The sequence below is a fragment of the Schistocerca gregaria genome, unplaced genomic scaffold, assembly GCF_023897955.1.
Source record: "Schistocerca gregaria isolate iqSchGreg1 unplaced genomic scaffold, iqSchGreg1.2 ptg001306l, whole genome shotgun sequence".
In the NCBI taxonomy this organism is placed as follows: Eukaryota; Metazoa; Arthropoda; class Insecta; order Orthoptera; family Acrididae; genus Schistocerca; species Schistocerca gregaria.
The window spans coordinates 1-21,268 of NW_026062617.1; the positions used below are offsets into that span (position 1 = coordinate 1).

At 53.2% G+C, this 21,268-nt stretch overlaps 17 non-coding genes across 17 annotated transcripts; all 17 read right to left on the bottom strand.

Moving 5' to 3' along the window:
- Nucleotides 1-189: 189 nt before the first annotated feature.
- Nucleotides 190-308, bottom strand: LOC126330574 (5S ribosomal RNA). Its single transcript, XR_007563018.1, has one exon. It is a non-coding gene; the product is annotated as a 5S ribosomal RNA (ribosomal RNA).
- Nucleotides 309-1,472: 1,164 nt separating this feature from the next.
- Nucleotides 1,473-1,591, bottom strand: LOC126330577 (5S ribosomal RNA). The gene has a single exon (XR_007563021.1). It is a non-coding gene; the product is annotated as a 5S ribosomal RNA (ribosomal RNA).
- A 1,164-nt stretch (nucleotides 1,592-2,755) lies between these two features.
- Nucleotides 2,756-2,874, bottom strand: LOC126330541 (5S ribosomal RNA). Its single transcript, XR_007562987.1, has one exon. It is a non-coding gene; the product is annotated as a 5S ribosomal RNA (ribosomal RNA).
- A 1,164-nt stretch (nucleotides 2,875-4,038) lies between these two features.
- Nucleotides 4,039-4,157, bottom strand: LOC126330552 (5S ribosomal RNA). The gene has a single exon (XR_007562998.1). It is a non-coding gene; the product is annotated as a 5S ribosomal RNA (ribosomal RNA).
- Nucleotides 4,158-5,321: 1,164 nt separating this feature from the next.
- LOC126330564 (5S ribosomal RNA) lies at nucleotides 5,322-5,440 on the bottom strand. The gene has a single exon (XR_007563009.1). It is a non-coding gene; the product is annotated as a 5S ribosomal RNA (ribosomal RNA).
- A 1,165-nt stretch (nucleotides 5,441-6,605) lies between these two features.
- On the bottom strand, nucleotides 6,606-6,724 carry LOC126330576 (5S ribosomal RNA). The gene has a single exon (XR_007563020.1). It is a non-coding gene; the product is annotated as a 5S ribosomal RNA (ribosomal RNA).
- Nucleotides 6,725-7,888: 1,164 nt separating this feature from the next.
- On the bottom strand, nucleotides 7,889-8,007 carry LOC126330584 (5S ribosomal RNA). The gene has a single exon (XR_007563027.1). It is a non-coding gene; the product is annotated as a 5S ribosomal RNA (ribosomal RNA).
- Nucleotides 8,008-9,171: 1,164 nt separating this feature from the next.
- Nucleotides 9,172-9,290, bottom strand: LOC126330542 (5S ribosomal RNA). Its single transcript, XR_007562988.1, has one exon. It is a non-coding gene; the product is annotated as a 5S ribosomal RNA (ribosomal RNA).
- Nucleotides 9,291-10,454: 1,164 nt separating this feature from the next.
- Nucleotides 10,455-10,573, bottom strand: LOC126330543 (5S ribosomal RNA). The gene has a single exon (XR_007562989.1). It is a non-coding gene; the product is annotated as a 5S ribosomal RNA (ribosomal RNA).
- A 1,164-nt stretch (nucleotides 10,574-11,737) lies between these two features.
- LOC126330544 (5S ribosomal RNA) lies at nucleotides 11,738-11,856 on the bottom strand. Its single transcript, XR_007562990.1, has one exon. It is a non-coding gene; the product is annotated as a 5S ribosomal RNA (ribosomal RNA).
- Nucleotides 11,857-13,020: 1,164 nt separating this feature from the next.
- Nucleotides 13,021-13,139, bottom strand: LOC126330545 (5S ribosomal RNA). Its single transcript, XR_007562991.1, has one exon. It is a non-coding gene; the product is annotated as a 5S ribosomal RNA (ribosomal RNA).
- A 1,165-nt stretch (nucleotides 13,140-14,304) lies between these two features.
- Nucleotides 14,305-14,423, bottom strand: LOC126330546 (5S ribosomal RNA). Its single transcript, XR_007562992.1, has one exon. It is a non-coding gene; the product is annotated as a 5S ribosomal RNA (ribosomal RNA).
- Nucleotides 14,424-15,588: 1,165 nt separating this feature from the next.
- LOC126330547 (5S ribosomal RNA) lies at nucleotides 15,589-15,707 on the bottom strand. Its single transcript, XR_007562993.1, has one exon. It is a non-coding gene; the product is annotated as a 5S ribosomal RNA (ribosomal RNA).
- Nucleotides 15,708-16,871: 1,164 nt separating this feature from the next.
- LOC126330548 (5S ribosomal RNA) lies at nucleotides 16,872-16,990 on the bottom strand. Its single transcript, XR_007562994.1, has one exon. It is a non-coding gene; the product is annotated as a 5S ribosomal RNA (ribosomal RNA).
- Nucleotides 16,991-18,154: 1,164 nt separating this feature from the next.
- LOC126330578 (5S ribosomal RNA) lies at nucleotides 18,155-18,273 on the bottom strand. Its single transcript, XR_007563022.1, has one exon. It is a non-coding gene; the product is annotated as a 5S ribosomal RNA (ribosomal RNA).
- A 1,164-nt stretch (nucleotides 18,274-19,437) lies between these two features.
- LOC126330549 (5S ribosomal RNA) lies at nucleotides 19,438-19,556 on the bottom strand. The gene has a single exon (XR_007562995.1). It is a non-coding gene; the product is annotated as a 5S ribosomal RNA (ribosomal RNA).
- A 1,164-nt stretch (nucleotides 19,557-20,720) lies between these two features.
- LOC126330550 (5S ribosomal RNA) lies at nucleotides 20,721-20,839 on the bottom strand. Its single transcript, XR_007562996.1, has one exon. It is a non-coding gene; the product is annotated as a 5S ribosomal RNA (ribosomal RNA).
- Between the last annotated feature and the right edge of the window lie 429 nt (nucleotides 20,840-21,268).

A 21,268-nucleotide genomic window follows, 5' to 3' on the forward strand; every position in this document is an offset into this window, starting at 1 on the left:
ACTTTCAAGGTGTTCTAGCACTCTTCCTTCGCGCATTCTTGCTCAAACTGAATTTATTACTGTAATTTCGTATCTTACGTTTAATACAGTAGTTTAAAATGCTCGAGGAAGCATCTTTGTCACACCTGAGAGTTAGTATGAAAAGAGGGCTGGCCGGTGTAGCGAGGTAAAAAGGAAAAAATGAGAGGGAGCCAACAGCACCCGGTGTTCCCAGGCGGTCACCCATCCAAGTACTAACCGGGCCTGATGTTGCTTAACTTCGGTGATCGGACGAGAACCGGTGTATTCAACATGGTATGGCCGTTGGCGTCCTTATACTGTATCCGCACAGCAGAAGAAGGCTTCGCCTCTCCTCCCAACACACGCAATCGCCGTTTTTCGGTGGCACATTTGACGCAAAGCACGTCCTTCCACCTCGAAGGCGACGCGCAGTGCGGCGCGCCGCCACGTGGGTCGGACGCACAACACAGCTGCTCGTTGCACCGCCTGTCATTCGTTTGGTGCGTGCGGCCTCCGACACTCGCGGGAGACGCACCTTGTTCTTGTTATCCGGCGCAGGGCATGCGCGCGGCCGGGCGGCGGGGGGACTGCGCGGGGTGTGGCAGTGTCCTGCTGGACCGACGGAAGCTTCCTCACCTGCCCGACACACGCCGCGATTCCAGATATTTGCGTAATTCGCTCGCCTGTCCCCTCCCCTTCCGTCCCGACTTGTCCCGACTGCCGCTCGCTGCCGCTCGGGTCGCGGTCCATATGGCTGCACAAGCACGAGAAACATCTGCGAGATGGGCGCGGGCCGAACCGGCGTGTCTGGGGCGCCGTGTGCGGCCGTTCGGAGCTACTAGAGCAGCGCCGTGCCGTGGAAAGGTGCGAGAACACGGACACGAGAGACAGGCGGTTCGACAAAGCATCCATCTCCTCTAGCGGCGAAAGATAAATTTTTGTTTACAAATTTGCAGTTGAACACTGCTACAAAACTATAAGCCCTGGTGTATTTCAGAACATTCCTGTCGCTTCATACTCTTGTTATTTCTAGAGACACTTTGGAAAAGAGGGCTGGCACGGGTAGCGAAAAAAAAAGCAAAAAATGAAGACAGCCAGAGTTCCCAGGCGGTCACCGATCCGAATACTAAAGTTGTTGCTTATCGTCGGTGATCGGGCGACAACAGTTGATTTTTTTTTTAATTTTTTATTTATTTAGTTAGTTTTTGGAATTTATCGCTCTTACAAAACAGTAGGCTCTGACGCACTTCAAGAGCACATCTGTCGATTCGCAGTGTTTCGTTACTTTCAAGGTGTTCTAGCACTCTTCCTTCGCGCATTCTTGCTCAAACTGAATTTATTACTGTAATTTCGTATCTTACGTTTAATACAGTAGTTTAAAATGCTCGAGGAAGCATCTTTGTCACACCTGAGAGTTAGTATGAAAAGAGGGCTGGCCGGTGTAGCGAGGTAAAAAGGAAAAAATGAGAGGGAGCCAACAGCACCCGGTGTTCCCAGGCGGTCACCCATCCAAGTACTAACAGGGCCCGATGTTGCTTAACTTCGGTGATCGGACGAGAACCGGTGTATTCAACATGGTATGGCCGTTGGCGTCCTTATACTGTATCCGCACAGCAGAAGAAGGCTTCGCCTCTCCTCCCAACACACGCAATCGCCGTTTTTCGGTGGCACATTTGACGCAAAGCACGTCCTTCCACCTCGAAGGCGACGCGCAGTGCGGCGCGCCGCCACGTGGGTCGGACGCACAACACAGCTGCTCGTTGCACCGCCTGTCATTCGTTTGGTGCGTGCGGCCTCCGACACTCGCGGGAGACGCACCTTGTTCTTGTTATCCGGCGCAGGGCATGCGCGCGGCCGGGCGGCGGGGGGACTGCGCGGGGTGTGGCAGTGTCCTGCTGGACCGACGGAAGCTTCCTCACCTGCCCGACACACGCCGCGATTCCAGATATTTGCGTAATTCGCTCGCCTGTCCCCTCCCCTTCCGTCCCGACTTGTCCCGACTGCCGCTCGCTGCCGCTCGGGTCGCGGTCCATATGGCTGCACAAGCACGAGAAACATCTGCGAGATGGGCGCGGGCCGAACCGGCGTGTCTGGGGCGCCGTGTGCGGCCGTTCGGAGCTACTAGAGCAGCGCCGTGCCGTGGAAAGGTGCGAGAACACGGACACGAGAGACAGGCGGTTCGACAAAGCATCCATCTCCTCTAGCGGCGAAAGATAAATTTTTGTTTACAAATTTGCAGTTGAACACTGCTACAAAACTATAAGCCCTGGTGTATTTCAGAACATTCCTGTCGCTTCATACTCTTGTTATTTCTAGAGACACTTTGGAAAAGAGGGCTGGCACGGGTAGCGAAAAAAAAAGCAAAAAATGAAGACAGCCAGAGTTCCCAGGCGGTCACCGATCCGAATACTAAAGTTGTTGCTTATCGTCGGTGATCGGGCGACAACAGTTGATTTTTTTTTTAATTTTTTATTTATTTAGTTAGTTTTTGGAATTTATCGCTCTTACAAAACAGTAGGCTCTGACGCACTTCAAGAGCACATCTGTCGATTCGCAGTGTTTCGTTACTTTCAAGGTGTTCTAGCACTCTTCCTTCGCGCATTCTTGCTCAAACTGAATTTATTACTGTAATTTCGTATCTTACGTTTAATACAGTAGTTTAAAATGCTCGAGGAAGCATCTTTGTCACACCTGAGAGTTAGTATGAAAAGAGGGCTGGCCGGTGTAGCGAGGTAAAAAGGAAAAAATGAGAGGGAGCCAACAGCACCCGGTGTTCCCAGGCGGTCACCCATCCAAGTACTAACCGGGCCCGATGTTGCTTAACTTCGGTGATCGGACGAGAACCGGTGTATTCAACATGGTATGGCCGTTGGCGTCCTTATACTGTATCCGCACAGCAGAAGAAGGCTTCGCCTCTCCTCCCAACACACGCAATCGCCGTTTTTCGGTGGCACATTTGACGCAAAGCACGTCCTTCCACCTCGAAGGCGACGCGCAGTGCGGCGCGCCGCCACGTGGGTCGGACGCACAACACAGCTGCTCGTTGCACCGCCTGTCATTCGTTTGGTGCGTGCGGCCTCCGACACTCGCGGGAGACGCACCTTGTTCTTGTTATCCGGCGCAGGGCATGCGCGCGGCCGGGCGGCGGGGGGACTGCGCGGGGTGTGGCAGTGTCCTGCTGGACCGACGGAAGCTTCCTCACCTGCCCGACACACGCCGCGATTCCAGATATTTGCGTAATTCGCTCGCCTGTCCCCTCCCCTTCCGTCCCGACTTGTCCCGACTGCCGCTCGCTGCCGCTCGGGTCGCGGTCCATATGGCTGCACAAGCACGAGAAACATCTGCGAGATGGGCGCGGGCCGAACCGGCGTGTCTGGGGCGCCGTGTGCGGCCGTTCGGAGCTACTAGAGCAGCGCCGTGCCGTGGAAAGGTGCGAGAACACGGACACGAGAGACAGGCGGTTCGACAAAGCATCCATCTCCTCTAGCGGCGAAAGATAAATTTTTGTTTACAAATTTGCAGTTGAACACTGCTACAAAACTATAAGCCCTGGTGTATTTCAGAACATTCCTGTCGCTTCATACTCTTGTTATTTCTAGAGACACTTTGGAAAAGAGGGCTGGCACGGGTAGCGAAAAAAAAAGCAAAAAATGAAGACAGCCAGAGTTCCCAGGCGGTCACCGATCCGAATACTAAAGTTGTTGCTTATCGTCGGTGATCGGGCGACAACAGTTGATTTTTTTTTTAATTTTTTATTTATTTAGTTAGTTTTTGGAATTTATCGCTCTTACAAAACAGTAGGCTCTGACGCACTTCAAGAGCACATCTGTCGATTCGCAGTGTTTCGTTACTTTCAAGGTGTTCTAGCACTCTTCCTTCGCGCATTCTTGCTCAAACTGAATTTATTACTGTAATTTCGTATCTTACGTTTAATACAGTAGTTTAAAATGCTCGAGGAAGCATCTTTGTCACACCTGAGAGTTAGTATGAAAAGAGGGCTGGCCGGTGTAGCGAGGTAAAAAGGAAAAAATGAGAGGGAGCCAACAGCACCCGGTGTTCCCAGGCGGTCACCCATCCAAGTACTAACCGGGCCCGATGTTGCTTAACTTCGGTGATCGGACGAGAACCGGTGTATTCAACATGGTATGGCCGTTGGCGTCCTTATACTGTATCCGCACAGCAGAAGAAGGCTTCGCCTCTCCTCCCAACACACGCAATCGCCGTTTTTCGGTGGCACATTTGACGCAAAGCACGTCCTTCCACCTCGAAGGCGACGCGCAGTGCGGCGCGCCGCCACGTGGGTCGGACGCACAACACAGCTGCTCGTTGCACCGCCTGTCATTCGTTTGGTGCGTGCGGCCTCCGACACTCGCGGGAGACGCACCTTGTTCTTGTTATCCGGCGCAGGGCATGCGCGCGGCCGGGCGGCGGGGGGACTGCGCGGGGTGTGGCAGTGTCCTGCTGGACCGACGGAAGCTTCCTCACCTGCCCGACACACGCCGCGATTCCAGATATTTGCGTAATTCGCTCGCCTGTCCCCTCCCCTTCCGTCCCGACTTGTCCCGACTGCCGCTCGCTGCCGCTCGGGTCGCGGTCCATATGGCTGCACAAGCACGAGAAACATCTGCGAGATGGGCGCGGGCCGAACCGGCGTGTCTGGGGCGCCGTGTGCGGCCGTTCGGAGCTACTAGAGCAGCGCCGTGCCGTGGAAAGGTGCGAGAACACGGACACGAGAGACAGGCGGTTCGACAAAGCATCCATCTCCTCTAGCGGCGAAAGATAAATTTTTGTTTACAAATTTGCAGTTGAACACTGCTACAAAACTATAAGCCCTGGTGTATTTCAGAACATTCCTGTCGCTTCATACTCTTGTTATTTCTAGAGACACTTTGGAAAAGAGGGCTGGCACGGGTAGCGAAAAAAAAAGCAAAAAATGAAGACAGCCAGAGTTCCCAGGCGGTCACCGATCCGAATACTAAAGTTGTTGCTTATCGTCGGTGATCGGGCGACAACAGTTGATTTTTTTTTTAATTTTTTATTTATTTAGTTAGTTTTTGGAATTTATCGCTCTTACAAAACAGTAGGCTCTGACGCACTTCAAGAGCACATCTGTCGATTCGCAGTGTTTCGTTACTTTCAAGGTGTTCTAGCACTCTTCCTTCGCGCATTCTTGCTCAAACTGAATTTATTACTGTAATTTCGTATCTTACGTTTAATACAGTAGTTTAAAATGCTCGAGGAAGCATCTTTGTCACACCTGAGAGTTAGTATGAAAAGAGGGCTGGCCGGTGTAGCGAGGTAAAAAGGAAAAAATGAGAGGGAGCCAACAGCACCCGGTGTTCCCAGGCGGTCACCCATCCAAGTACTAACCGGGCCCGATGTTGCTTAACTTCGGTGATCGGACGAGAACCGGTGTATTCAACATGGTATGGCCGTTGGCGTCCTTATACTGTATCCGCACAGCAGAAGAAGGCTTCGCCTCTCCTCCCAACACACGCAATCGCCGTTTTTCGGTGGCACATTTGACGCAAAGCACGTCCTTCCACCTCGAAGGCGACGCGCAGTGCGGCGCGCCGCCACGTGGGTCGGACGCACAACACAGCTGCTCGTTGCACCGCCTGTCATTCGTTTGGTGCGTGCGGCCTCCGACACTCGCGGGAGACGCACCTTGTTCTTGTTATCCGGCGCAGGGCATGCGCGCGGCCGGGCGGCGGGGGGACTGCGCGGGGTGTGGCAGTGTCCTGCTGGACCGACGGAAGCTTCCTCACCTGCCCGACACACGCCGCGATTCCAGATATTTGCGTAATTCGCTCGCCTGTCCCCTCCCCTTCCGTCCCGACTTGTCCCGACTGCCGCTCGCTGCCGCTCGGGTCGCGGTCCATATGGCTGCACAAGCACGAGAAACATCTGCGAGATGGGCGCGGGCCGAACCGGCGTGTCTGGGGCGCCGTGTGCGGCCGTTCGGAGCTACTAGAGCAGCGCCGTGCCGTGGAAAGGTGCGAGAACACGGACACGAGAGACAGGCGGTTCGACAAAGCATCCATCTCCTCTAGCGGCGAAAGATAAATTTTTGTTTACAAATTTGCAGTTGAACACTGCTACAAAACTATAAGCCCTGGTGTATTTCAGAACATTCCTGTCGCTTCATACTCTTGTTATTTCTAGAGACACTTTGGAAAAGAGGGCTGGCACGGGTAGCGAAAAAAAAAGCAAAAAATGAAGACAGCCAGAGTTCCCAGGCGGTCACCGATCCGAATACTAAAGTTGTTGCTTATCGTCGGTGATCGGGCGACAACAGTTGATTTTTTTTTTTAATTTTTTATTTATTTAGTTAGTTTTTGGAATTTATCGCTCTTACAAAACAGTAGGCTCTGACGCACTTCAAGAGCACATCTGTCGATTCGCAGTGTTTCGTTACTTTCAAGGTGTTCTAGCACTCTTCCTTCGCGCATTCTTGCTCAAACTGAATTTATTACTGTAATTTCGTATCTTACGTTTAATACAGTAGTTTAAAATGCTCGAGGAAGCATCTTTGTCACACCTGAGAGTTAGTATGAAAAGAGGGCTGGCCGGTGTAGCGAGGTAAAAAGGAAAAAATGAGAGGGAGCCAACAGCACCCGGTGTTCCCAGGCGGTCACCCATCCAAGTACTAACCGGGCCCGATGTTGCTTAACTTCGGTGATCGGACGAGAACCGGTGTATTCAACATGGTATGGCCGTTGGCGTCCTTATACTGTATCCGCACAGCAGAAGAAGGCTTCGCCTCTCCTCCCAACACACGCAATCGCCGTTTTTCGGTGGCACATTTGACGCAAAGCACGTCCTTCCACCTCGAAGGCGACGCGCAGTGCGGCGCGCCGCCACGTGGGTCGGACGCACAACACAGCTGCTCGTTGCACCGCCTGTCATTCGTTTGGTGCGTGCGGCCTCCGACACTCGCGGGAGACGCACCTTGTTCTTGTTATCCGGCGCAGGGCATGCGCGCGGCCGGGCGGCGGGGGGACTGCGCGGGGTGTGGCAGTGTCCTGCTGGACCGACGGAAGCTTCCTCACCTGCCCGACACACGCCGCGATTCCAGATATTTGCGTAATTCGCTCGCCTGTCCCCTCCCCTTCCGTCCCGACTTGTCCCGACTGCCGCTCGCTGCCGCTCGGGTCGCGGTCCATATGGCTGCACAAGCACGAGAAACATCTGCGAGATGGGCGCGGGCCGAACCGGCGTGTCTGGGGCGCCGTGTGCGGCCGTTCGGAGCTACTAGAGCAGCGCCGTGCCGTGGAAAGGTGCGAGAACACGGACACGAGAGACAGGCGGTTCGACAAAGCATCCATCTCCTCTAGCGGCGAAAGATAAATTTTTGTTTACAAATTTGCAGTTGAACACTGCTACAAAACTATAAGCCCTGGTGTATTTCAGAACATTCCTGTCGCTTCATACTCTTGTTATTTCTAGAGACACTTTGGAAAAGAGGGCTGGCACGGGTAGCGAAAAAAAAAGCAAAAAATGAAGACAGCCAGAGTTCCCAGGCGGTCACCGATCCGAATACTAAAGTTGTTGCTTATCGTCGGTGATCGGGCGACAACAGTTGATTTTTTTTTTAATTTTTTATTTATTTAGTTAGTTTTTGGAATTTATCGCTCTTACAAAACAGTAGGCTCTGACGCACTTCAAGAGCACATCTGTCGATTCGCAGTGTTTCGTTACTTTCAAGGTGTTCTAGCACTCTTCCTTCGCGCATTCTTGCTCAAACTGAATTTATTACTGTAATTTCGTATCTTACGTTTAATACAGTAGTTTAAAATGCTCGAGGAAGCATCTTTGTCACACCTGAGAGTTAGTATGAAAAGAGGGCTGGCCGGTGTAGCGAGGTAAAAAGGAAAAAATGAGAGGGAGCCAACAGCACCCGGTGTTCCCAGGCGGTCACCCATCCAAGTACTAACCGGGCCCGATGTTGCTTAACTTCGGTGATCGGACGAGAACCGGTGTATTCAACATGGTATGGCCGTTGGCGTCCTTATACTGTATCCGCACAGCAGAAGAAGGCTTCGCCTCTCCTCCCAACACACGCAATCGCCGTTTTTCGGTGGCACATTTGACGCAAAGCACGTCCTTCCACCTCGAAGGCGACGCGCAGTGCGGCGCGCCGCCACGTGGGTCGGACGCACAACACAGCTGCTCGTTGCACCGCCTGTCATTCGTTTGGTGCGTGCGGCCTCCGACACTCGCGGGAGACGCACCTTGTTCTTGTTATCCGGCGCAGGGCATGCGCGCGGCCGGGCGGCGGGGGGACTGCGCGGGGTGTGGCAGTGTCCTGCTGGACCGACGGAAGCTTCCTCACCTGCCCGACACACGCCGCGATTCCAGATATTTGCGTAATTCGCTCGCCTGTCCCCTCCCCTTCCGTCCCGACTTGTCCCGACTGCCGCTCGCTGCCGCTCGGGTCGCGGTCCATATGGCTGCACAAGCACGAGAAACATCTGCGAGATGGGCGCGGGCCGAACCGGCGTGTCTGGGGCGCCGTGTGCGGCCGTTCGGAGCTACTAGAGCAGCGCCGTGCCGTGGAAAGGTGCGAGAACACGGACACGAGAGACAGGCGGTTCGACAAAGCATCCATCTCCTCTAGCGGCGAAAGATAAATTTTTGTTTACAAATTTGCAGTTGAACACTGCTACAAAACTATAAGCCCTGGTGTATTTCAGAACATTCCTGTCGCTTCATACTCTTGTTATTTCTAGAGACACTTTGGAAAAGAGGGCTGGCACGGGTAGCGAAAAAAAAAGCAAAAAATGAAGACAGCCAGAGTTCCCAGGCGGTCACCGATCCGAATACTAAAGTTGTTGCTTATCGTCGGTGATCGGGCGACAACAGTTGATTTTTTTTTTAATTTTTTATTTATTTAGTTAGTTTTTGGAATTTATCGCTCTTACAAAACAGTAGGCTCTGACGCACTTCAAGAGCACATCTGTCGATTCGCAGTGTTTCGTTACTTTCAAGGTGTTCTAGCACTCTTCCTTCGCGCATTCTTGCTCAAACTGAATTTATTACTGTAATTTCGTATCTTACGTTTAATACAGTAGTTTAAAATGCTCGAGGAAGCATCTTTGTCACACCTGAGAGTTAGTATGAAAAGAGGGCTGGCCGGTGTAGCGAGGTAAAAAGGAAAAAATGAGAGGGAGCCAACAGCACCCGGTGTTCCCAGGCGGTCACCCATCCAAGTACTAACCGGGCCCGATGTTGCTTAACTTCGGTGATCGGACGAGAACCGGTGTATTCAACATGGTATGGCCGTTGGCGTCCTTATACTGTATCCGCACAGCAGAAGAAGGCTTCGCCTCTCCTCCCAACACACGCAATCGCCGTTTTTCGGTGGCACATTTGACGCAAAGCACGTCCTTCCACCTCGAAGGCGACGCGCAGTGCGGCGCGCCGCCACGTGGGTCGGACGCACAACACAGCTGCTCGTTGCACCGCCTGTCATTCGTTTGGTGCGTGCGGCCTCCGACACTCGCGGGAGACGCACCTTGTTCTTGTTATCCGGCGCAGGGCATGCGCGCGGCCGGGCGGCGGGGGGACTGCGCGGGGTGTGGCAGTGTCCTGCTGGACCGACGGAAGCTTCCTCACCTGCCCGACACACGCCGCGATTCCAGATATTTGCGTAATTCGCTCGCCTGTCCCCTCCCCTTCCGTCCCGACTTGTCCCGACTGCCGCTCGCTGCCGCTCGGGTCGCGGTCCATATGGCTGCACAAGCACGAGAAACATCTGCGAGATGGGCGCGGGCCGAACCGGCGTGTCTGGGGCGCCGTGTGCGGCCGTTCGGAGCTACTAGAGCAGCGCCGTGCCGTGGAAAGGTGCGAGAACACGGACACGAGAGACAGGCGGTTCGACAAAGCATCCATCTCCTCTAGCGGCGAAAGATAAATTTTTGTTTACAAATTTGCAGTTGAACACTGCTACAAAACTATAAGCCCTGGTGTATTTCAGAACATTCCTGTCGCTTCATACTCTTGTTATTTCTAGAGACACTTTGGAAAAGAGGGCTGGCACGGGTAGCGAAAAAAAAAGCAAAAAATGAAGACAGCCAGAGTTCCCAGGCGGTCACCGATCCGAATACTAAAGTTGTTGCTTATCGTCGGTGATCGGGCGACAACAGTTGATTTTTTTTTTAATTTTTTATTTATTTAGTTAGTTTTTGGAATTTATCGCTCTTACAAAACAGTAGGCTCTGACGCACTTCAAGAGCACATCTGTCGATTCGCAGTGTTTCGTTACTTTCAAGGTGTTCTAGCACTCTTCCTTCGCGCATTCTTGCTCAAACTGAATTTATTACTGTAATTTCGTATCTTACGTTTAATACAGTAGTTTAAAATGCTCGAGGAAGCATCTTTGTCACACCTGAGAGTTAGTATGAAAAGAGGGCTGGCCGGTGTAGCGAGGTAAAAAGGAAAAAATGAGAGGGAGCCAACAGCACCCGGTGTTCCCAGGCGGTCACCCATCCAAGTACTAACCGGGCCCGATGTTGCTTAACTTCGGTGATCGGACGAGAACCGGTGTATTCAACATGGTATGGCCGTTGGCGTCCTTATACTGTATCCGCACAGCAGAAGAAGGCTTCGCCTCTCCTCCCAACACACGCAATCGCCGTTTTTCGGTGGCACATTTGACGCAAAGCACGTCCTTCCACCTCGAAGGCGACGCGCAGTGCGGCGCGCCGCCACGTGGGTCGGACGCACAACACAGCTGCTCGTTGCACCGCCTGTCATTCGTTTGGTGCGTGCGGCCTCCGACACTCGCGGGAGACGCACCTTGTTCTTGTTATCCGGCGCAGGGCATGCGCGCGGCCGGGCGGCGGGGGGACTGCGCGGGGTGTGGCAGTGTCCTGCTGGACCGACGGAAGCTTCCTCACCTGCCCGACACACGCCGCGATTCCAGATATTTGCGTAATTCGCTCGCCTGTCCCCTCCCCTTCCGTCCCGACTTGTCCCGACTGCCGCTCGCTGCCGCTCGGGTCGCGGTCCATATGGCTGCACAAGCACGAGAAACATCTGCGAGATGGGCGCGGGCCGAACCGGCGTGTCTGGGGCGCCGTGTGCGGCCGTTCGGAGCTACTAGAGCAGCGCCGTGCCGTGGAAAGGTGCGAGAACACGGACACGAGAGACAGGCGGTTCGACAAAGCATCCATCTCCTCTAGCGGCGAAAGATAAATTTTTGTTTACAAATTTGCAGTTGAACACTGCTACAAAACTATAAGCCCTGGTGTATTTCAGAACATTCCTGTCGCTTCATACTCTTGTTATTTCTAGAGACACTTTGGAAAAGAGGGCTGGCACGGGTAGCGAAAAAAAAAGCAAAAAATGAAGACAGCCAGAGTTCCCAGGCGGTCACCGATCCGAATACTAAAGTTGTTGCTTATCGTCGGTGATCGGGCGACAACAGTTGATTTTTTTTTTAATTTTTTATTTATTTAGTTAGTTTTTGGAATTTATCGCTCTTACAAAACAGTAGGCTCTGACGCACTTCAAGAGCACATCTGTCGATTCGCAGTGTTTCGTTACTTTCAAGGTGTTCTAGCACTCTTCCTTCGCGCATTCTTGCTCAAACTGAATTTATTACTGTAATTTCGTATCTTACGTTTAATACAGTAGTTTAAAATGCTCGAGGAAGCATCTTTGTCACACCTGAGAGTTAGTATGAAAAGAGGGCTGGCCGGTGTAGCGAGGTAAAAAGGAAAAAATGAGAGGGAGCCAACAGCACCCGGTGTTCCCAGGCGGTCACCCATCCAAGTACTAACCGGGCCCGATGTTGCTTAACTTCGGTGATCGGACGAGAACCGGTGTATTCAACATGGTATGGCCGTTGGCGTCCTTATACTGTATCCGCACAGCAGAAGAAGGCTTCGCCTCTCCTCCCAACACACGCAATCGCCGTTTTTCGGTGGCACATTTGACGCAAAGCACGTCCTTCCACCTCGAAGGCGACGCGCAGTGCGGCGCGCCGCCACGTGGGTCGGACGCACAACACAGCTGCTCGTTGCACCGCCTGTCATTCGTTTGGTGCGTGCGGCCTCCGACACTCGCGGGAGACGCACCTTGTTCTTGTTATCCGGCGCAGGGCATGCGCGCGGCCGGGCGGCGGGGGGACTGCGCGGGGTGTGGCAGTGTCCTGCTGGACCGACGGAAGCTTCCTCACCTGCCCGACACACGCCGCGATTCCAGATATTTGCGTAATTCGCTCGCCTGTCCCCTCCCCTTCCGTCCCGACTTGTCCCGACTGCCGCTCGCTGCCGCTCGGGTCGCGGTCCATATGGCTGCACAAGCACGAGAAACATCTGCGAGATGGGCGCGGGCCGAACCGGCGTGTCTGGGGCGCCGTGTGCGGCCGTTCGGAGCTACTAGAGCAGCGCCGTGCCGTGGAAAGGTGCGAGAACACGGACACGAGAGACAGGCGGTTCGACAAAGCATCCATCTCCTCTAGCGGCGAAAGATAAATTTTTGTTTACAAATTTGCAGTTGAACACTGCTACAAAACTATAAGCCCTGGTGTATTTCAGAACATTCCTGTCGCTTCATACTCTTGTTATTTCTAGAGACACTTTGGAAAAGAGGGCTGGCACGGGTAGCGAAAAAAAAAGCAAAAAATGAAGACAGCCAGAGTTCCCAGGCGGTCACCGATCCGAATACTAAAGTTGTTGCTTATCGTCGGTGATCGGGCGACAACAGTTGATTTTTTTTTTAATTTTTTATTTATTTAGTTAGTTTTTGGAATTTATCGCTCTTACAAAACAGTAGGCTCTGACGCACTTCAAGAGCACATCTGTCGATTCGCAGTGTTTCGTTACTTTCAAGGTGTTCTAGCACTCTTCCTTCGCGCATTCTTGCTCAAACTGAATTTATTACTGTAATTTCGTATCTTACGTTTAATACAGTAGTTTAAAATGCTCGAGGAAGCATCTTTGTCACACCTGAGAGTTAGTATGAAAAGAGGGCTGGCCGGTGTAGCGAGGTAAAAAGGAAAAAATGAGAGGGAGCCAACAGCACCCGGTGTTCCCAGGCGGTCACCCATCCAAGTACTAACCGGGCCCGATGTTGCTTAACTTCGGTGATCGGACGAGAACCGGTGTATTCAACATGGTATGGCCGTTGGCGTCCTTATACTGTATCCGCACAGCAGAAGAAGGCTTCGCCTCTCCTCCCAACACACGCAATCGCCGTTTTTCGGTGGCACATTTGACGCAAAGCACGTCCTTCCACCTCGAAGGCGACGCGCAGTGCGGCGCGCCGCCACGTGGGTCGGACGCACAACACAGCTGCTCGTTGCACCGCCTGTCATTCGTTTGGTGCGTGCGGCCTCCGACACTCGCGGGAGACGCACCTTGTTCTTGTTATCCGGCGCAGGGCATGCGCGCGGCCGGGCGGCGGGGGGACTGCGCGGGGTGTGGCAGTGTCCTGCTGGACCGACGGAAGCTTCCTCACCTGCCCGACACACGCCGCGATTCCAGATATTTGCGTAATTCGCTCGCCTGTCCCCTCCCCTTCCGTCCCGACTTGTCCCGACTGCCGCTCGCTGCCGCTCGGGTCGCGGTCCATATGGCTGACAACACGCGAGACAGATGATGGGCGCGGGCCGAACCGGCGTGTCTGGGGGCCGCCGTGTGCGGCCGTTCGGAGCTACTAGAGCAGCGCCGTGCCGTGGAAAGGTGCGAGAACACGGACACGAGGAGACAGGCGGTTCGACAAAGCATCCATCTCCTCTAGCGGCGAAAGATAAATTTTTGTTTACAAATTTGCAGTTGAACACTGCTACAAAACTATAAGCCCTGGTGTATTTCAGAACATTCCTGTCGCTTCATACTCTTGTTATTTCTAGAGACACTTTGGAAAAGAGGGCTGGCACGGGTAGCGAAAAAAAAAGCAAAAAATGAAGACAGCCAGAGTTCACAGGCGGTCACCGATCCGAATACTATAGTTGTTGCTTATCGTCGGTGATCGGGCGACAAACAGTTGATTTTTTTTTTAATTTTTTATTTATTTAGTTAGTTTTTTGGAATTTATCGCTCTTACAAAACAGTAGGCTCTGACGCACTTCAAGAGCACATCTGTCGATTCGCAGTTGTTTCGTTACTTTCAAGGTGTTCTAGCACACTTCCTTCGCGCATTCTTGCTCAAACTGAATTTTATTACTGTAATTTCGTATCTTACGTTTAATACAGTAGTTTAAAATGCTCGAGGAAGCATCTTTGTCACACCTGAGAGTTAGTATGAAAAGAGGGCTGGCCGGTGTAGCGAGGTAAAAAGGAAAAAATGAGAGGGAGCCAACAGCACCCGGTGTTCCCAGGCGGTCACCCATCCAAGTACTAACCGGGCCCGATGTTGCTTAACTTCGGTGATCGGACGAGAACCGGTGTATTCAACATGGTATGGCCGTTGGCGTCCTTATACTGTATCCGCACAGCAGAAGAAGGCTTCGCCTCTCCTCCAACACACGCAATCGCCGTTTTTCGGTGGCACATTTGACGCAAAGCACGTCCTTCCACCTCGAAGGCGACGCGCAGTGCGGCGCGCCGCCACGTGGGTCGGACGCACAACACAGCTGCTCGTTGCACCGCCTGTCATTCGTTTGGTGCGTGCGGCCTCCGACACTCGCGGGAGACGCACCTTGTTCTTGTTATCCGGCGCAGGGCATGCGCGCGGCCGGGCGGCGGGGGGACTGCGCGGGGTGTGGCAGTGTCCTGCTGGACCGACGGAAGCTTCCTCACCTGCCCGACACACGCCGCGATTCCAGATATTTGCGTAATTCGCTCGCCTGTCCCCTCCCCTTCCGTCCCGACTTGTCCCGACTGCCGCTCGCTGCCGCTCGGGTCGCGGTCCATATGGCTGCACAAGCACGAGAAACATCTGCGAGATGGGCGCGGGCCGAACCGGCGTGTCTGGGGCGCCGTGTGCGGCCGTTCGGAGCTACTAGAGCAGCGCCGTGCCGTGGAAAGGTGCGAGAACACGGACACGAGAGACAGGCGGTTCGACAAAGCATCCATCTCCTCTAGCGGCGAAAGATAAATTTTTGTTTACAAATTTGCAGTTGAACACTGCTACAAAACTATAAGCCCTGGTGTATTTCAGAACATTCCTGTCGCTTCATACTCTTGTTATTTCTAGAGACACTTTGGAAAAGAGGGCTGGCACGGGTAGCGAAAAAAAAAGCAAAAAATGAAGACAGCCAGAGTTCCCAGGCGGTCACCGATCCGAATACTAAAGTTGTTGCTTATCGTCGGTGATCGGGCGACAACAGTTGATTTTTTTTTTAATTTTTTATTTATTTAGTTAGTTTTTGGAATTTATCGCTCTTACAAAACAGTAGGCTCTGACGCACTTCAAGAGCACATCTGTCGATTCGCAGTGTTTCGTTACTTTCAAGGTGTTCTAGCACTCTTCCTTCGCGCATTCTTGCTCAAACTGAATTTATTACTGTAATTTCGTATCTTACGTTTAATACAGTAGTTTAAAATGCTCGAGGAAGCATCTTTGTCACACCTGAGAGTTAGTATGAAAAGAGGGCTGGCCGGTGTGTAGCGAGGTAAAAAGGAAAAAATGAGAGGGAGCCAACAGCACCCGGTGTTCCCAGGCGGTCACCCATCCAAGTACTAACCGGGCCCGATGTTGCTTAACTTCGGTGATCGGACGAGAACCGGTGTATTCAACATGGTATGGCCGTTGGCGTCCTTATACTGTATCCGCACAGCAGAAGAAGGCTTCGCCTCTCCTCCCAACACACGCAATCGCCGTTTTTCGGTGGCACATTTGACGCAAAGCACGTCCTTCCACCTCGAAGGCGACGCGCAGTGCGGCGCGCCGCCACGTGGGTCGGACGCACAACACAGCTGCTCGTTGCACCGCCTGTCATTCGTTTGGTGCGTGCGGCCTCCGACACTCGCGGGAGACGCACCTTGTTCTTGTTATCCGGCGCAGGGCATGCGCGCGGCCGGGCGGCGGGGGGACTGCGCGGGGTGTGGCAGTGTCCTGCTGGACCGACGGAAGCTTCCTCACCTGCCCGACACACGCCGCGATTCCAGATATTTGCGTAATTCGCTCGCCTGTCCCCTCCCCTTCCGTCCCGACTTGTCCCGACTGCCGCTCGCTGCCGCTCGGGTCGCGGTCCATATGGCTGCACAAGCACGAGAAACATCTGCGAGATGGGCGCGGGCCGAACCGGCGTGTCTGGGGCGCCGTGTGCGGCCGTTCGGAGCTACTAGAGCAGCGCCGTGCCGTGGAAAGGTGCGAGAACACGGACACGAGAGACAGGCGGTTCGACAAAGCATCCATCTCCTCTAGCGGCGAAAGATAAATTTTTGTTTACAAATTTGCAGTTGAACACTGCTACAAAACTATAAGCCCTGGTGTATTTCAGAACATTCCTGTCGCTTCATACTCTTGTTATTTCTAGAGACACTTTGGAAAAGAGGGCTGGCACGGGTAGCGAAAAAAAAAGCAAAAAATGAAGACAGCCAGAGTTCCCAGGCGGTCACCGATCCGAATACTAAAGTTGTTGCTTATCGTCGGTGATCGGGCGACAACAGTTGATTTTTTTTTTAATTTTTTATTTATTTAGTTAGTTTTTGGAATTTATCGCTCTTACAAAACAGTAGGCTCTGACGCACTTCAAGAGCACATCTGTCGATTCGCAGTGTTTCGTTACTTTCAAGGTGTTCTAGCACTCTTCCTTCGCGCATTCTTGCTCAAACTGAATTTATTACTGTAATTTCGTATCTTACGTTTAATACAGTAGTTTAAAATGCTCGAGGAAGCATCTTTGTCACACCTGAGAGTTAGTATGAAAAGAGGGCTGGCCGGTGTAGCGAGGTAAAAAGGAAAAAATGAGAGGGAGCCAACAGCACCCGGTGTTCCCAGGCGGTCACCCATCCAAGTACTAACCGGGCCCGATGTTGCTTAACTTCGGTGATCGGACGAGAACCGGTGTATTCAACATGGTATGGCCGTTGGCGTCCTTATACTGTATCCGCACAGCAGAAGAAGGCTTCGCCTCTCCTCCCAACACACGCAATCGCCGTTTTTCGGTGGCACATTTGACGCAAAGCACGTCCTTCCACCTCGAAGGCGACGCGCAGTGCGGCGCGCCGCCACGTGGGTCGGACGCACAACACAGCTGCTCGTTGCACCGCCTGTCATTCGTTTGGTGCGTGCGGCCTCCGACACTCGCGGGAGACGCACCTTGTTCTTGTTATCCGGCGCAGGGCATGCGCGCGGCCGGGCGGCGGGGGGACTGCGCGGGGTGTGGCAGTGTCCTGCTGGACCGACGGAAGCTTCCTCACCTGCCCGACACACGCCGCGATTCCAGATATTTGCGTAATTCGCTCGCCTGTCCCCTCCCCTTCCGTCCCGACTTGTCCCGACTGCCGCTCGCTGCCGCTCGGGTCGCGGTCCATATGGCTGCACAAGCACGAGAAACATCTGCGAGATGGGCGCGGGCCGAACCGGCGTGTCTGGGGCGCCGTGTGCGGCCGTTCGGAGCTACTAGAGCAGCGCCGTGCCGTGGAAAGGTGCGAGAACACGGACACGAGAGACAGGCGGTTCGACAAAGCATCCATCTCCTCTAGCGGCGAAAGATAAATTTTTGTTTACAAATTTGCAGTTGAACACTGCTACAAAACTATAAGCCCTGGTGTATTTCAGAACATTCCTGTCGCTTCATACTCTTGTTATTTCTAGAGACACTTTGGAAAAGAGGGCTGGCACGGGTAGCGAAAAAAAAAGCAAAAAATGAAGACAGCCAGAGTTCCCAGGCGGTCACCGATCCGAATACTAAAGTTGTTGCTTATCGTCGGTGATCGGGCGACAACAGTTGATTTTTTTTTTAATTTTTTATTTATTTAGTTAGTTTTTGGAATTTATCGCTCTTACAAAACAGTAGGCTCTGACGCACTTCAAGAGCACATCTGTCGATTCGCAGTGTTTCGTTACTTTCAAGGTGTTCTAGCACTCTTCCTTCGCGCATTCTTGCTCAAACTGAATTTATTACTGTAATTTCGTATCTTACGTTTAATACAGTAGTTTAAAATGCTCGAGGAAGCATCTTTGTCACACCTGAGAGTTAGTATGAAAAGAGGGCTGGCCGGTGTAGCGAGGTAAAAAGGAAAAAATGAGAGGGAGCCAACAGCACCCGGTGTTCCCAGGCGGTCACCCATCCAAGTACTAACAGGGCCCGATGTTGCTTAACTTCGGTGATCGGACGAGAACCGGTGTATTCAACATGGTATGGCCGTTGGCGTCCTTATACTGTATCCGCACAGCAGAAGAAGGCTTCGCCTCTCCTCCCAACACACGCAATCGCCGTTTTTCGGTGGCACATTTGACGCAAAGCACGTCCTTCCACCTCGAAGGCGACGCGCAGTGCGGCGCGCCGCCACGTGGGTCGGACGCACAACACAGCTGCTCGTTGCACCGCCTGTCATTCGTTTGGTGCGTGCGGCCTCCGACACTCGCGGGAGACGCACCTTGTTCTTGTTATCCGGCGCAGGGCATGCGCGCGGCCGGGCGGCGGGGGGACTGCGCGGGGTGTGGCAGTGTCCTGCTGGACCGACGGAAGCTTCCTCACCTGCCCGACACACGCCGCGATTCCAGATATTTGCGTAATTCGCTCGCCTGTCCCCTCCCCTTCCGTCCCGACTTGTCCCGACTGCCGCTCGCTGCCGCTCGGGTCGCGGTCCATATGGCTGCACAAGCACGAGAAACATCTGCGAGATGGGCGCGGGCCGAACCGGCGTGTCTGGGGCGCCGTGTGCGGCCGTTCGGAGCTACTAGAGCAGCGCCGTGCCGTGGAAAGGTGCGAGAACACGGACACGAGAGACAGGCGGTTCGACAAAGCATCCATCTCCTCTAGCGGCGAAAGATAAATTTTTGTTTACAAATTTGCAGTTGAACACTGCTACAAAACTATAAGCCCTGGTGTATTTCAGAACATTCCTGTCGCTTCATACTCTTGTTATTTCTAGAGACACTTTGGAAAAGAGGGCTGGCACGGGTAGCGAAAAAAAAAGCAAAAAATGAAGACAGCCAGAGTTCCCAGGCGGTCACCGATCCGAATACTAAAGTTGTTGCTTATCGTCGGTGATCGGGCGACAACAGTTGATTTTTTTTTTAATTTTTTATTTATTTAGTTAGTTTTTGGAATTTATCGCTCTTACAAAACAGTAGGCTCTGACGCACTTCAAGAGCACATCTGTCGATTCGCAGTGTTTCGTTACTTTCAAGGTGTTCTAGCACTCTTCCTTCGCGCATTCTTGCTCAAACTGAATTTATTACTGTAATTTCGTATCTTACGTTTAATACAGTAGTTTAAAATGCTCGAGGAAGCATCTTTGTCACACCTGAGAGTTAGTATGAAAAGAGGGCTGGCCGGTGTAGCGAGGTAAAAAGGAAAAAATGAGAGGGAGCCAACAGCACCCGGTGTTCCCAGGCGGTCACCCATCCAAGTACTAACCGGGCCCGATGTTGCTTAACTTCGGTGATCGGACGAGAACCGGTGTATTCAACATGGTATGGCCGTTGGCGTCCTTATACTGTATCCGCACAGCAGAAGAAGGCTTCGCCTCTCCTCCCAACACACGCAATCGCCGTTTTTCGGTGGCACATTTGACGCAAAGCACGTCCTTCCACCTCGAAGGCGACGCGCAGTGCGGCGCGCCGCCACGTGGGTCGGACGCACAACACAGCTGCTCGTTGCACCGCCTGTCATTCGTTTGGTGCGTGCGGCCTCCGACACTCGCGGGAGACGCACCTTGTTCTTGTTATCCGGCGCAGGGCATGCGCGCGGCCGGGCGGCGGGGGGACTGCGCGGGGTGTGGCAGTGTCCTGCTGGACCGACGGAAGCTTCCTCACCTGCCCGACACACGCCGCGATTCCAGATATTTGCGTAATTCGCTCGCCTGTCCCCTCCCCTTCCGTCCCGACTTGTCCCGACTGCCGCTCGCTGCCGCTCGGGTCGCGGTCCATATGGCTGCACAAGCACGAGAAACATCTGCGAGATGGGCGCGGGCCGAACCGGCGTGTCTGGGGCGCCGTGTGCGGCCGTTCGGAGCTACTAGAGCAGCGCCGTGCCGTGGAAAGGTGCGAGAACACGGACACGAGAGACAGGCGGTTCGACAAAGCATCCATCTCCTCTAGCGGCGAAAGATAAATTTTTGTTTACAAATTTGCAGTTGAACACTGCTACAAAACTATAAGCCCTGGTGTATTTCAGAACATTCCTGTCGCTTCATACTCTTGTTATTTCTAGAGACACTTTGGAAAAGAGGGCTGGCACGGGTAGCGAAAAAAAAAGCAAAAAATGAAGACAGCCAGAGTTCCCAGGCGGTCACCGATCCGAATACTAAAGTTGTTGCTTATCGTCGGTGATCGGGCGACAACAGTTGATTTTTTTTTTAATTTTTTATTTATTTAGTTAGTTTTTGGAATTTATCGCTCTTACAAAACAGTAGGCTCTGACGCACTTCAAGAGCACATCTGTCGATTCGCAGTGTTTCGTTACTTTCAAGGTGTTCTAGCACTCTTCCTTCGCGCATTCTTGCTCAAACTGAATTTATTACTGTAATTTCGTATCTTACGTTTAATACAGTAGTTTAAAATGCTCGAGGAAGCATCTTTGTCACACCTGAGAGTTAGTATGAAAAGAGGGCTGGCCGGTGTAGCGAGGTAAAAAGGAAAAAATGAGAGGGAGCCAACAGCACCCGGTGTTCCCAGGCGGTCACCCATCCAAGTACTAACCGGGCCCGATGTTGCTTAACTTCGGTGATCGGACGAGAACCGGTGTATTCAACATGGTATGGCCGTTGGCGTCCTTATACTGTATCCGCACAGCAGAAGAAGGCTTCGCCTCTCCTCCCAACACACGCAATCGCCGTTTTTCGGTGGCACATTTGACGCAAAGCACGTCCTTCCACCTCGAAGGCGACGCGCAGTGCGGCGCGCCGCCACGTGGGTCGGACGCACAACACAGCTGCTCGTTGCACCGCCTGTCATTCGTTTGGTGCGTGCGGCCTCCGACACTCGCGGGAGACGCACCTTGTTCTTGTTATCCGGCGCAGGGCATGCGCGCGGCCGGGCGGCGGGGGGACTGCGCGGGGTGTGGCAGTGTCCTGCTGGACCGACGGAAGCTTCCTCACCTGCCCGACACACGCCGCGATTCCAGATATTTGCGTAATTCGCTCGCCTGTCCCCTCCCCTTCCGTCCCGACTTGTCCCGACTGCCGCTCGCTGCCGCTCG